Source organism: Sipha flava, unplaced genomic scaffold (genome assembly GCF_003268045.1).
Source record: "Sipha flava isolate LNK unplaced genomic scaffold, YSA_version1 207_pilon_pilon, whole genome shotgun sequence".
Lineage (NCBI taxonomy): Eukaryota > Metazoa > Arthropoda > Insecta > Hemiptera > Aphididae > Sipha > Sipha flava.
This window is the reverse complement of record NW_020272813.1, coordinates 1,258,241-1,273,350: the sequence shown is the minus strand read 5'-3', so window position 1 is coordinate 1,273,350 and position 15,110 is coordinate 1,258,241. Positions and strand designations below refer to the sequence as shown.

General features: G+C 30.0%; 1 protein-coding gene across 1 annotated transcript in view; it reads left to right on the top strand.

Moving 5' to 3' along the window:
• Window positions 1–937: 937 nt before the first annotated feature.
• LOC112682601 (trace amine-associated receptor 1) overlaps window positions 938–15,110 on the top strand; it is a 74,617-nt gene continuing 60,444 nt past the window's right edge. The window contains exon 1 of the mRNA XM_025553240.1: window positions 938–1,088. The gene's annotated coding sequence lies outside the window, so the exon portion shown is untranslated. The remainder of the gene's footprint in view (window positions 1,089–15,110) is intronic.

Below are 15,110 nucleotides of genomic sequence, written 5' to 3'. Positions count from 1 at the left end.
TACCACTATCGGTCACTGAAATTATGTCCGCTATTTAATGAGAGAAATATTATTTTTATTGAATTATAATCACAAGTTAAATTTAAATATATATTAGAATAGTTTTATTTTTATATTAATTAAATACATACATAGGTACATGTTAAAAATTAATATTTATCAAAAAAATACGTTCGTATTGACATCACAAACAACTAAATATGAATACGACAATGCATTAATCACAGCATTTTATCGACGCAATAATATTTCAACGACTGGATAAAATAAGTTATACTATATATTGTATTATAATGTATGTATACGTAATAAACTATAATTTAATAACGTACATTTTTATATAGGTGTCCCATATTAATTAGTAAATTACGATGGAAATCGTCAATTTCGATAACTCAAATGTCGTACAAGTGTCGGTTACTTAGAACGTGCTGCATTTGAAAGTTTTCCTATTGAAAATCAGTGAAAATGTCTCCGTTCCGGAAAAAACATTCATTATTTAGAGGTGTTCGTTTAAGGAGGTTTCACTGTATATGATATATACATCGTAAAACGTGAGGATGATGTCTATCACGGGGAATGGAGGGTTGACGATAATATACATAGACACGAGTTGATAATTTACAATACCAAAGTAATGAACGGTTCTGGTAGATTATATCGGATTATATTATATCGTTTTTAACGACAGGCATCATCATTACGGTACGATATTATTTTTTCTCGCTGTACGATTTTCATTTGAACTCCATCGTAAATCTTTCGGGCCTCCCCGTATAACTGAAAATTAATACGTGTAATATGTTCAACCCGTTTGTAACCGTCGTCGTTGTCGTCGCCGCCGCCGCCGCCGCCGCCGCCGCCGCCGTCTGTACCGCGGTAATCCCGGTTTCTACGTTTGCTTTTGCACGCCGCGCGGAAAACGGCTAGCGTCACGGCGACGGACGCTTGCGCTTCGGTCCTCTCGCAATCGGCGATCCGCGACTCGCCTAACCGGCAGTGCGTTCTCGACATCGGTCCCGCGAGATCACCACCCGTTCGTCGTCGAGATCGTCATGTAACGCCGACGAACTTCGCGAATCGTTTTCGTAAGTATTTATGTGATTATTGTTCTGCTTGACATCTGGTTTCCAACGCTGTCGCGTAATATTTTCACCACACGCCGTTCGCCGTGCACGTGCGTATGTGAATACGTACAGTTAATTTTTAATATTTTTTCCTTTCGCTATATCTCATCTCCCCCTCCCCCCACACCAGCACCCATAAAACCGTCCGTCCGTTTATTCCAACCGAATGCGTACACTGAAGTGACCGAGCAGGGTCGTTGTATTTGTGCATCGAGCACATCACTCGCGCTTCGAACTAATTCAGCACTGCAATAAATCGCACGTTTGCAGACGAGTAAAGTTCACCGACCGCACAACTGTAACGGACAGCCGTGGATCGCGCGCAACCGTGCACGGTACATTTCAATATTTCCATTTTGGTTTCCTCTTTTCGAGCACTAAATTTAACCTGAAAAGCACCGTGTTACGCCATGGTAGACGACATGTCCTTTGTTCCTGTCGAAAAGGTTAAAATTTTTAAAACCGTTTTCAACGTATTAATGAAATTCCGTAATCGCATAGGAGTATTGTTTCGGTAAAAAACCTAAGATGCAATTGAAAACGATTAGCGCGTCACATAAACAAATAATTACTCACTTTTACGGTATTCTGTCCAGTTAAAATTTTTATAAACGTTTACAGAAACATCCATAGGAATCGTACCTTTACATTTTACAACCAATCGTTTTATTGATATCAAGTGTTAAAAAGTCATTGGCGGTATTCGTTTTCGACAACGTATTCGAAGCCGGTTGTATTTCTAATAAAAATACTTACGTGAAACATTATCAAAGAAACCATAAAAAGTCATGTTTTATAAGAAACGTTAACAGTTATGTTAAAAAATAAGCTACACGTATTTTATATGTTTCAAATACAAAAAGAATCTGAATAAATATTGTAATTTTATAATTATTACCATGAAATTATTATTTGTACGATACGGTATTTAATTGATTTTTACATATATAAATTTATTTTTTGCAAATTATAATTACAAATTTCAACGCAGTATCAGTGAAGACCGTAAAAAAGCTGTACGTGTACAAATATAATTTAGTAATTTCACGATATAATTTGTGTAATTGTAAAATTTATATTATTACCACCAGTCAAATTTATGCGATTTGATCAAAGAGTAAATGGAAGATATTATAATATTATTCATTTATTGACTGTTTCTTCTTATTTAATTTTGTGAAACGATTATTCAAAAATTTTTAAACTCTAATTTATGAACAGTCCAAGTGTTTTTCATGCATTTAATGTGTCATTAATATTATTCAAGTAGTGGAATAATTGGTTCCGAGTTAAATCAATAAAAAATCATTTTGAAATGTTCATATATAATTGAACTTTTAACGATTACAGATTCAGTTGAAAAAAAACCGAATAAACTTTTGGTCTTATGTGATATCCCGTTGATTATACCTCAAATCATTACGTAGAATATTGTCAGTAATAAGTTTAAAATAATTGATAAATATGAACACGTTGACGTAAAATAAAGTTTCTTAATTCAGATTTTTTATTATTTTTTTTTTTTTTTATCAATCTTATGGAAAATTATATTTTACACTCGACAAAATATGAATTTAAAAATGAAAATTTATCGTTTTCATAACGTTATTGCTTGATCAAATCACAATAGGAAAGAGGATAATCACAAATATCGAATTATTTTACATGCACCTTTTCCCCATCGTAAGCTCTTGTCGAAGAACGGGAATAATCGATAGTGTAGTCGCAGAAATGTAGTCATATCCGTTCGAGTATACTAACAATATGCGTTCGGCGTAGTTGAACAACGATCATCGGTCCTCTTAAATATAAAATCATATCCCACTGGTTTATCAGACGTTCACTGAGGTTAAATTTACGACACACGCGTTATGGGCACCTATTTAGCCTGTTCTCGATTAACTCGCGAGAATCGTATCACATTCAAAACGTCATTCGGAAGTGCATAGTAATAACAAAGAAACGCCGTGATCGCCGCAATAGTAAACATAAGCGACTTTGGATAATGCACGAATTTCTAGGCGTTCTCTTCCCGTGCGCGATGACCCGGACTGATGACACAAAAGGATTTCGTGTGTATTCGAATAGACAAAGACGTTTTACAATCCTCCAAACACCACAGCAAATAAATCTTAAACCACGTTAATGGCATTTGTCACAAAGTCATAATATAGGTTGGTGTAATGATGCATTCCAATTTATGTTATACCATTTTTGACTAGACGTCATTTATTTAGTCTAAATGTAGACCTTCTATAACAATAACCAACAACGGTGTACGGATGTGGTTTTATATAAGCTTATCTTTATCAAAATATATTTAAGTAATAGAAATGCGATTACAAAAAATCATCAAGATATATTTTACATATCTAAAATAAATTTTATTTCAACGCGTTTTTGTTCATTTTTTTTTTTTTACTCACTCTCTTCCCTAAAATTATATGAAAACTATAATGTACAAGCATACAAGTATAATGCAAACATATAATAACTTACAATTATTTGTTGTTTAAATTAACTATACATTATTGAACATAATTAAAAATAATATAATATTTCAATAAAATTTTTATCACAAACGGTAACGATTATACAAATCATACATAATAAATTCAATAGGTTTTGCCTAAAATGTGAATGAATTTAAAATAAAAACAAACACAATTATACATTTATTTAGGTATTTATAACATAATTATTTAAAAGTATTATTCAACCGACACGCAGTTAATTGTCAACGTAGCTACGATTAAGTTTAGAATCAAACATTGTAATACGTTTTAAATTTTCTTTGCTTAATTACTTTATAATGATGTATTTTATTAAATCGATAAAATATGTGACGGATAATACAATTGATTTTAACTGCTGTGTATGCCGAAGTATGCTTTACAATTTAACATATTTAAATTAAAAATCATAACACGATATACGTATCTTATAATTATTAAAATCCAAAAATAATAATCATTCGATTTTATTTTGAATTGTGTTTGCTAATAAATAATTACATCTTCGCGAGATTAAAAAACATCATAGTCCGTGTTTTATTTTTGATACAAGTATATAATTTTCGATCGAGAACTTCATTTACGTAAAAATAATACAATTGCCACGGTGTTTTATTTTTTTTTTGCATCCAATAAATATATAAATTTCACCCTAAAATAAACATAATAAGCGAACTCGTCGGTGTGTAATAAAAACCAACCACAAGTTCGGTAGTAAATAAAAAACATATCTGATTATAGGCGTCGGCACCGACTACCATTTGTTTTTCGGTGATTATTTCCACCGCTAAGAATATCGCATAGAAATGAACCAGGATTCGATTATGTATACGAAATCAGTTGTGGTCAGAAGAAATTAGGAGCGAATTTATTTAAATTATCGCTCTTTAACAATTTTACTCGGGCATGATCAACAGGGCTTATTCTAAAGCGCAGTTGGGCTTATTTTGCGTATTTGGAAAAGCTAGATGCGCACTTGATAATAAACTTTTGCGTAATTGATTTTTATGATTTATTGTTTTAGGTGATTATAAGATAAGATTGCAAATAATAATTACTATGTTATATGAATTTACAATATAAAATTAATTTTATATTTGTTATAGTGAATATACATCCTAGTATTCCTAGTAAATTTTATATATTATTACATATATATTATTATTACTTTAAATGTATAATGTATATTTAATATTAAAAGTTGTAAGTAAAAGTCAACTCTCTAGAGTTAGGGTTTTCTAAGAATACGTAATATCGAATATCGATAAGGAAAAACAATACCTAATCAACCGGTTACCGCCTCGTTTTAAAATTTTTAACTATAATTTGACAATATATATTGAGATCATAATTATATTTTGATAGGCTTATTTAAAAAAAATACGTGGTTGATAAAAATTCTTAGAATAAGCCCTGATGATCAATATTCTTCACTCGCTAAGCACCGACTGCAACCACGAAGAAATTAAATAACCGAATTAAATAGTTGCGTAGTTTTTATCTTCGTACATTACGATTGGTGATAATATGATAATCCGGGGATTTCACCGACCGAAAATCATGTAGTTGACATGGATCCGTGCCAATCACAAGATCCCCAATCTGGAGAAGGGTAGATTTTGTATGTATACAAAAAGAGAAACAGTAACACTGCATTAAATAAATAAAAAGTCATTCATAAAGTGGAAAATAATTAATGTATTTCTATATAATTGTAGTTGAGTTGGTGTTAAGAAAGCCGTGACATTATACTCAATAATCATAATAAAAACACAAATACAACGAGTAAACGCACATGGTAATGAAAATAATGTCTGCAACTGAACATAAACAATAGGAATTCTAAGATAGTCATACTATTAGAACTAAATACTGTAATAAAATACCGGCCACGGCAAAGGAATAATAATCAAAAGGAACAAGTACTGAGACACGAGTTTTAATATGTCTCCACGGTCGACCCAAAGGCATACCAGCAAACGCCGTAGTCATTACTCACACACGTTGTTGCGGGATCGGCGTTGAGAAAAGGAGCGCCGGAGAGTATCCCGTCGTCGGACCGTTTACAGACGACACCATTTAACGACGGGGAGAGTGAACGGAAAACTTATCTTATTCACTGGATCTGTTCGATATTATACAAGATAAATATATGAGTATTTTCTTTATGTTATTCGTGTCCGGTGTCGGCCAAGCTTTGCTGAAGGACGGAGACACGGAGGGGCATGTGTGTCGCATGGGCAAATGGTCGTTGATCGGCGAGTACATGGGAGTCCACGGCAATACTATAACGCACGACACACGTAATAACAACAATAATAATAATAGTATTTAGAATACGAAATGATTATTTAAAATAAGCGTTCGCCTTAAATTACGGTTGTCTCAATTTTTTGGTTCAACAAACTCCTAGACAAATGTTATTGAAAAAGACTGTTCATCCCTCAACTCTCCACCCACTACACGTCTATTGATTCAGTTCCGCTAAAAGCATTTTTTTTTTCGCGTAACCAAATCATGTAATATTAGTTATTGCTCGTAATTTTTAGATAATATATAATTATAATTATAATCTGTTCGATCATCGGCCGAGCTGTACACGGGGTATATAATGTGTCATTTTTTTTTTTTTTATTTATTTAAAAGAAAATTTACAATCTGTACAAACAATAAATTACAATGACAAATTTGATAATAAACAGAAATTAAATTGACAGGAATGACATGTTGAGGAAACAACCCATTGGTAACATTTCTTTAATTTAATTGATTTCCACACCATTTTCGCCTAAGTCTGCGTGGCGAATTTTTGGTAGAGTGAAGGTAGACATTTGTGATATAAGTAAGTTATTATGAGTGCTCAAATTTTGATGGAAATGCTTATACATTATTTTGGCTAGTTCAACGGTAATTTTAAGTTTTATGTCATTGTGAAGGGAAAAATTTGAAACGTACCATAGAGCGTGTGTTAGTAGCCTCAAATAAATTGACTGAAATGCCTGGATTGATTTAATGTTTGACGGTTTAGCAGGACCCCATATTGCTATACCATAAGACCAAACTGGTCTTATGACTGTTTTATAAATAAATAATTTATTTTGGGGTGATATTTTAGAGGTAAGGTGAGGGCAGATGAGATGAAGTCTGTTGTTTGCTGATTATCGTTTTTCCTTTAAATGCGGTCCCCATGTTAATTTTTTTTCGAGAGTTATACCTAAGTATTTTATTTCAGTTTTGACAAGTATGGGAGAGTTATTCATTATTCATTGAGGACATTCTTCCCAGGACCTTTTTAGAATAAAGGTAACTTGCGCAGATTTTTCGATATTTATTTTAAGTTTCCATTGTTTGACCCATGAGTCAATTTTGTTTACTTGTTTCTGTAGTTCATTGGTAACTAGGTTGGAATTAACATTAGTTGCTAGAATAGCAGTATCATCAGCATATGTGGTAAAGAGGGTGTTATTTGATTGAAGAATATTGGCTGTAAACAAGTTATAAAGATCTGGAGACAAATCGATACTTTGTGAAACTCTGACATAAATTGGGTGGATAGATGATAGATCATTGCCTTGTCATACGACAAAAGATCTATATTGTAAATATGATTTTATAATGAGGTGGTATGGAGTAGGCATGGAGAGTTTTACTTTGTATAGTAAACCTTCGTGCCACACTTTATCAAAGGATTGTGCTATATCTAAAAAGAGTCCTGAACAGTAGTGTTTATTTTCGAGAGCAGTTGAGATTTCATCGGTAAGTCTATGGATTTGATGACTAGTTGAATGCCTACTGCGAAATCCAAATTTGTTATTTGGGATTAAATAATTATTTTGGAGAATTAGCAGTAGTCTTTTTAGAAATACCAATTCAAAAAGTTTTACAAGAACGGGAAGTAAATTTATAGGTCGGTATGATTTAAATAGGTGTTTTGGCTTATTTGATTTGGGTATAACTATTTTACAGCAAATTTCCAAATTTCAGGGAAGTGTGATAATCGAAGCATTGCATTGTAGATATGAGTAATGTTAGAGTTTTAAAGGATATGTTTCTGAGGACTTTGTTTGTGATGAGGTCATTTCCAGGTACCTTACCTGGAGGTAATTTATTAATTAAAAATTGAATTTATTCTGGAGAAATCGGTTTTGCAGGTAGTGACATGGGTATTGGTGCTGAGAGGAAGTTATGTATTTCGACATTAGAGTTGTTTCCTGGAGGGGTGAGTGGGTTAGGTTTAAATGTTTCCGCTAATTGATAACCAAAAATATTAGTTTTTTCCTTATCAGTTGTTGCTAATAATTCGTTTTCTTGTAGAAGAGAAGGAATTTTTTCTCTGTATCTGGTTAATTTTTTGGACGCTTTCCAAAATGGACCGTTATTAGGTTGTAAGGATTTCATATACAATTCGAACTGCTGAGATTTGTGATTACGTAGTTTATTTTTTAAAAGACTAGTTAAATTATTGAAATTTATTTTATGACTAGGTAATCTTGTACTTTGCCATTTGGATCTAGCACGGCATTCAATTATGATTAGTTATTTTATTTCAAAAGGAAGATTTAAAGAAGGATTAAAATTTTGGGGTTTGGTGGGCAATTCTGCCATAGTGACTGCTTGTTGGATAGTTTTAACAATGTTTTTAGCTGCAGTATCTATATGGGAACAGGATTTAAGAGAAATTTTTAAATTTATAGTTTGGTCCAGATTGTGTCTACATTTGTCCCAGTCAACAGGCCCGTTAGTAAGAGAAGGTCTAGAGTTTAGTATTATTTCACCGGTTTTGGATAGTAGTATGGGAAAGTGGTCACTAGATAGGTCACTAATGCGTAATTTTACTCGATTTTATCAAAAGTGAATAACCGACAAGTCTAGTTCGTGTAGGTATTCCGCCCGCAGACGAAACTGGGCGCACTATGCGTGGTATTGTTACTCCGTGACGCACATAGACCTCGTGGTTCGTGCGATATTACGTAAATATTTAACACTGTACGTGTATACGAGTATATTATGCATTTTAGGATCGAAATGTCGAAAAAAGGCATAATGTGCATTCTCTTTTAGAGCGGTCAGAGTTAGGGTTTTGATCGATAGACAACCAAGCGACATGTTGCGATGTTGGTATCTGCTAAAAATAACACGGCTAAAGTTTAGCCGAAATTTATCACGCTCTAGTGCGCTACGTGATGAGTAATCACATATTGAAAAACTAATTAATAAATTTTCTGTGCCAGTAGACCCGTGAAAACGAAAGTCGCTGGTTTTGATTATTTCGACAATGATATGATTTCAACAGTTATTTTGACAATTATTCCGGTATAAAATTTTTTTTTTTTTTTTAATATTATAATCATTCAAAATGTTTTAAAATAAAAATGAAATTGGAAATCTTAACAGAACGAAAGGACTGTGTATAAAAATAATTAAACTTAGCAACAAAAATATATTTCATATTGCGTATGGGAATATTTTTACGAGGTAAGCAGAGTAAGTGCAAAAGTTTCACACAAATATTTTAATAAAAATTGAGCACAGATGGCACTGTAACCGAGAGAAAAAAATCGAAAATGTTAATTTTTTGTAAATTTATCGGTAGTTTCGGAGAAACCATTTTAAATTATTATACCAATCAAAAAAAAAATTTTACTATACAATTCTACAATTATTCATGTGAACCATCCATACGTTTTTTTTTTCTTTAAGGAAGAATTCTGTTTAAGTACATGTAGATAAATAGTTTATTATAAAAGAAAGAAAAATAAAAATATGAAATTACTCATCGATAATATTATATTTGTGCACAATTGATCAACAATAATCGAAGATGCTTGTTTTCCCATGTTTTGAACACAAATTGCGAAAGAAAATATATAATATAAACAACTTTAATATAAGACCAACGTACATATTTAACAATTTTTTTTTAAACTAACTTTCTGCGGCTTCTCGGGTATTTTAAAATGCATAACATCATCAAAAAAGTAATCTTTTTACCCTATGAATTAATATTTAAAAAATAAAAAATGTATTATTATATTTTTGTACAAAAAAAACATTTGTAATTTCAACAATTCTTAAAGCTTACATACATTCCCTATAAAATACTACAGAATTATAACTAACATTACATTTTGGATTTTCAAGTATCTGTATAGAAGTTATTAGAGTATTTATTATCATAATTTTAGAAATATTTTTTACTTGAGATTAATAATTGTAACGATTAGAAATTAAAACTCATAATATTTCCAGTTATACCCTTAGTATAGCTCTGCACGATCCGGTCTTTTTCGGTCTATTTTTCAATTTAATTTGATCCGGTCTAGTTCGATCCCCTTGTCTACAAAAAAAAAAAAAAATCAGTCCAGTCTGGTCCATCCACCTTCAATTCAATAAAATAATAATAATCTTAATTTTGAACAACAATTTAATACGATTTTACTAATATACATTATATAGTAAAATAATACCCAACATAATAAAATATGTTATTTTAACTTAAATCATAATTGTTTTTAATCAAAATATCTTGTCGCGTTTCTGTATGGTTTTATTGTTCAAGTTAGATATTATTTTTTTATTTATTTAATTTGCTTTTATTATTATTATATATTATTATGTAAATGATAATTTATGTAATGATTTAAAAATATTGTTTTATATTAATTTATGTGTGAAACACTTATATATTTTTCTAAATCATTACTTGTTATATCATAAATAAATAATATTACCTCTCCAATGATTGAATCGGTCTGCCTTTTGAAAGCCGTGGTTGACTCTATAGATATGGAATAAGTTAACCAACTTATATTTTAAAATAACAAAAACTTTCTTTTTTTAACTCGCTTATATTAATTTTATTTAAATTACTTATACACACATTAACACATTATTATAAATCGTTTACAATTTATTATGTCCTTTTGTATAGACGATCTGCGTAGTTTTTTACATTTACCTTTGATCGTCCATACAAAAAGACAATAAGAACACGTCTCTCCTGTGTTTGAAAATTTTGCTCCTTATATTTAATGTCGCCTGTGCGTGTACGCGTGTATGTGTGTACGAGTGTGTGTGTCATATTTTATCTTTAGTACTTATGACTTATTCTTATATTTAATGTGTACTGATTATTATAATTATTTAATTATATATTCAATTTTTTAAAAATATATGAATACTTAGGCGCATATTATTGTTAATAAATATTAACTACAATAACAATTAAAAAAAAAAATTTAAACTCATTTCCTATATACCTATGTATTTATTAATTAAAAATGTATCAAAAGATTACATTTTTAAAACACAGTATATGTATAATTCTTATAATTTAGAGAAATAAGAGTTTGACGTTTTTGTGGTTTTAAAATAAAGTCTTCAATTTCCTCTGAGTACTTGTAAAGTATTTCATCTGCACTTTCGATTTTTTTCAATGAACACTCTTACTGTATCAAGTGACACCTTCGCTTCTATTGTAGAGACAATTAATGGATATTCATCTTCTTCGTCTTCATTTAAGTCAGATTTAGGAGTTTGTTGCATTGCATCTACAATGTCTTGATTACTTAATACTCCAGTTGTATATATATTAGTGTCTCTTTCAGTAAATGTATAAAATGTAATTTCTTGTTCTAATTTATAGTGATATCTACTAAAACTTTCCAATTGAAACTTCCATCATCGTCTTCTACATGAGTATATTTGATTTGTTTTTCTTTTGTTAAAATTGCAGATTCAATAAAATAATTAACAATTGTATTTTTCACGACATTTCGCCAAGCTTTATAACACATTCGCATAGTTTATAACAAGTTTATCGAAAAATATCTACCTTCAACGATATCATTAAGCATTTTGCAAATAACTTCTTTACGATATAAGATTTTAAAATTTTGTATAATAATTTGGTCCATTGGCTGAAGTTGTAAAGTCGTAATTGGTGGAAAAAATTCTAATCTAATGGAATTTAATTTCTTTTTTGTCTTATGAGCAGTACAATTGTCAATTAAGAGTACTTTTTCCCTCTTAAACTCATTTTTTTATCAAAACTAGACAACCATTTTTCAAACAATGCACTCGTCATCCACGCTTTTTTATTTGATTCATAATCTAATGGATATATTTTAATACCTTTAAAACACCTAGATTTTGCCGATTTTTCAATAGTTTAATTTTATCTTTGCTAGTCATATTTGTTCCAAAAATAATTTTAAATCTTTCTTTACTGTTTTTTTCCTCCTGCACAATTTTCTTTTTTTAATACAATTGTTTCACTAGGTAAACTCATATAAAATAAACCTGTTTCATAAACATTATAAACAGCATTGGGGAAATATTGATTAATAATTGGCAGATATTTTACTAATCAGTCACAAAATATTGATTGATTAACTGAAGCTTTTTCACCACATATTTTACGCAAAATGACATTATATGACATTATACCTACTTTTCCAGTTGCTTAATCAACATTGACTAGCTTCAAATTGTTTATGGCCAAGTTTAGTAGCAAACAATTGAGCCTTCTCCTTTAAAATTGGTCCATTTATTGGAATGTTTAAATCTCTACACTGAATAAACCAATTGACTAAACTAGCCTCTATATCAGAATACTCAGAAGTTTTCATTCTTTTCATAGTCCCTTTATTAGTTTCCTACTTTCATAAAATATCGTCTTTACTTTTCAGAATAGTTGAAAGTGTACTCGGTAGAATATTAAATTGAATAGCAATTTCATTTTTCAGTTTACCACTTTTAGTCACATCACTTATTATGTTCACTTTTTCAGCAATTGTTAATGTAACCAATTTACCTTTAAGAGACAACTACAAATGATACACACTAAAAAACAATGATATACGACAACTTTCGATTATTTTATAACACAATAGTACATAGTGATAATTTAATTTGTACATTTATAATCATTAACCGGGTGCCCTAATGATAAAATGTAAAAAATTACTTCGAGTTATCTATGCTCAACTATTTTAGATTTGACTTATCGTGATAAATATTGCATTGAGTGTATAGGAATTTTCTAGGAACAAAAAGAAAATTCAAGTTATCGAGGTTCAAGTTATCTAGACTCGACTGTAAATTATTTGGTCAGGTCTAGTCGGTTTCATCTTTTATTTCATCCATCTGGTCTGGTCTTGGTCTTAGTTAAAATGTATCAGTCCGGTCCGGTCCGCTCTAATCTAACCGATCTCTAAACTGACTGTGCAGAGCTCTAATCTTTATTAACGTACGATTTTATTCAGTTTTTTCACCGACATTCATGCCAATGTATATGTAGTTAGTAAATGCTTAGATTAAGTGCCCATATATGTCTATTATTGGATAAGAAGCAATTTACTACAATGTATTATTAGTTATTGTTATGTGCGAACTTCTGTGTTTTATATTACGTGTTTTTTATTCACTATGAACTAAAGACCTACTATAGGTAATTTAACATTCATGAAGTTATTGATACCCATACCTTAAAATCTTCAATGCAAGATAAAAAAAACCTCAGTTTCTTTTAATCAGGTTTAAATTGACGAGAACAATATTGAAATTCAGGAATTATTGATATTTAGAAATATTTGGATCAGTTTTTTAATAACCAGTAAATACTTTTAACCTCTATAATAAACAAATTATTTAAATTAGACACTTAATTTATTTATATTAAAATGTTTTCTCATTAAACACAACTAAGTTTACTTTGTCAAATTGAACAACAGTCGTAGGGATAATAATAAATTTTTATCGGACAATAAAATTTGGCTTGAAGCAAATATCATATTTTCTCAAATTACATATGATCAATCTTGTAGAAGTTATTTTTTAAAACTATTTAAATACAGATACTTGTTTTCAAAAATATTTAAAATACATATTTGAATACTAAATAAAAATGTATTCAAGTACAAACACAGATACTTCAAAAAAGTATTCATAGATACTTTCAAATACTTTAAAATAATTCATAATTTTCTTTACCTTATAAAAAAAAATATAAAAGAAGTTTAAAAATATATTTATATCTTACAACAACTATGTGGAGGGTATGACAAAGAAAATAACACTATAAACTAAAATATGCATACTAAAAAAAATAATGTTTTTTTATTAGTTCCTTTCTTTATCATTCTGTGCAACATGTTGGTTGTTGTTAACTGACAGCTGGTAGTTGGTAACTGTATTCTAAAGTATAAAAAGAAAAAAATTATCTAAATTACTTTGTCCGCTCTGTTCATTTACAAATATTAAATATTAAATAAAAATAACTAATAAGGAATATTCTTAATACTTTAATTAATAATTAACATTATCTATTATTGATTAGGTAAAAATATAATAATATTATAAACATAAAACATATATCTGTATATTATTAACATGTATGTTTAAAAATGTAATTCCTCATAAATAATTTATTACATTTTAATAGCCTTATTCTTTCAAAGTTATCATCAGTCATTCGACCTCTTTTTTGGTTAGGACTGCTCCTCCTATACTAAAAACCCTCTCAATGTTTATTGCATTATTGGGCAACGGTGTATATTAAACTTTATGAATATATTTGTTTAAAATTGGTAAATTATCGTTTCTAAAACATGATAAATCTTTTTATGGACTTTTATTTAAAAATATATCTATTTCATTTTCCGCCGACTTCATTTTTAGAGAATTTTGGGATTTAGTCTAATTAAAAAAAAAACTTTTCCCCTTCATCAACATTTTAATTATTGATGTGAAACATCTATAGTCGCACGTAAAACCGATTACTGGAGTGGCGACGCGTCGCCACGTTATGTGATGGTATATATAGTCTATATGCAGTTGTGTGTAAGGTGTGGCGACGCGTCGCCATGCGCAATCGACTATGCGATTCTCTCCTACTCGATCCTATAGTGTATACAGTGTTGTTTACTACAGTACACATAACCTGTGTTTTACTTGAAAACAAATTATTTTTGATGTGAAACATCTAATGGCGCGGTACAGTAGTGAGATCGACTGAGGCATAGCGACGCTCCACTCGCGGTTCGTCAACTCATCGGAGAGGTATAAACCAGATAATTATTATATTTGTAATTATTCTAAAAATGCAAAAAGATCAAATAATAGACTTTTTATTAACTAGTAGTTAACTAAATATGTAATACTGTAATATAATTAGTTTTTCAATAAAAGTGGTTTCTTTTGTTCGTTGTTGTGTGGAATTTATGTTAAATAATGTTTAATCTTCCTAGAATATTAATTCATAAGCCAAATATTAATAAGTAATTAATTATTTTATTTATACTTAAAATACTTTATTAACTCAATGATCTAAATAGACTCTTGTTATTGTTGAAACGGTTATAAAAAAAATTATTATAAAAAGAAAATTTTTGATGTTTCACATCTGCCAGGTGTCCCGCGACGGCTCATTTTTAAAGTTGAGTCAGAAATGTTTAAAATAGAATTGAAA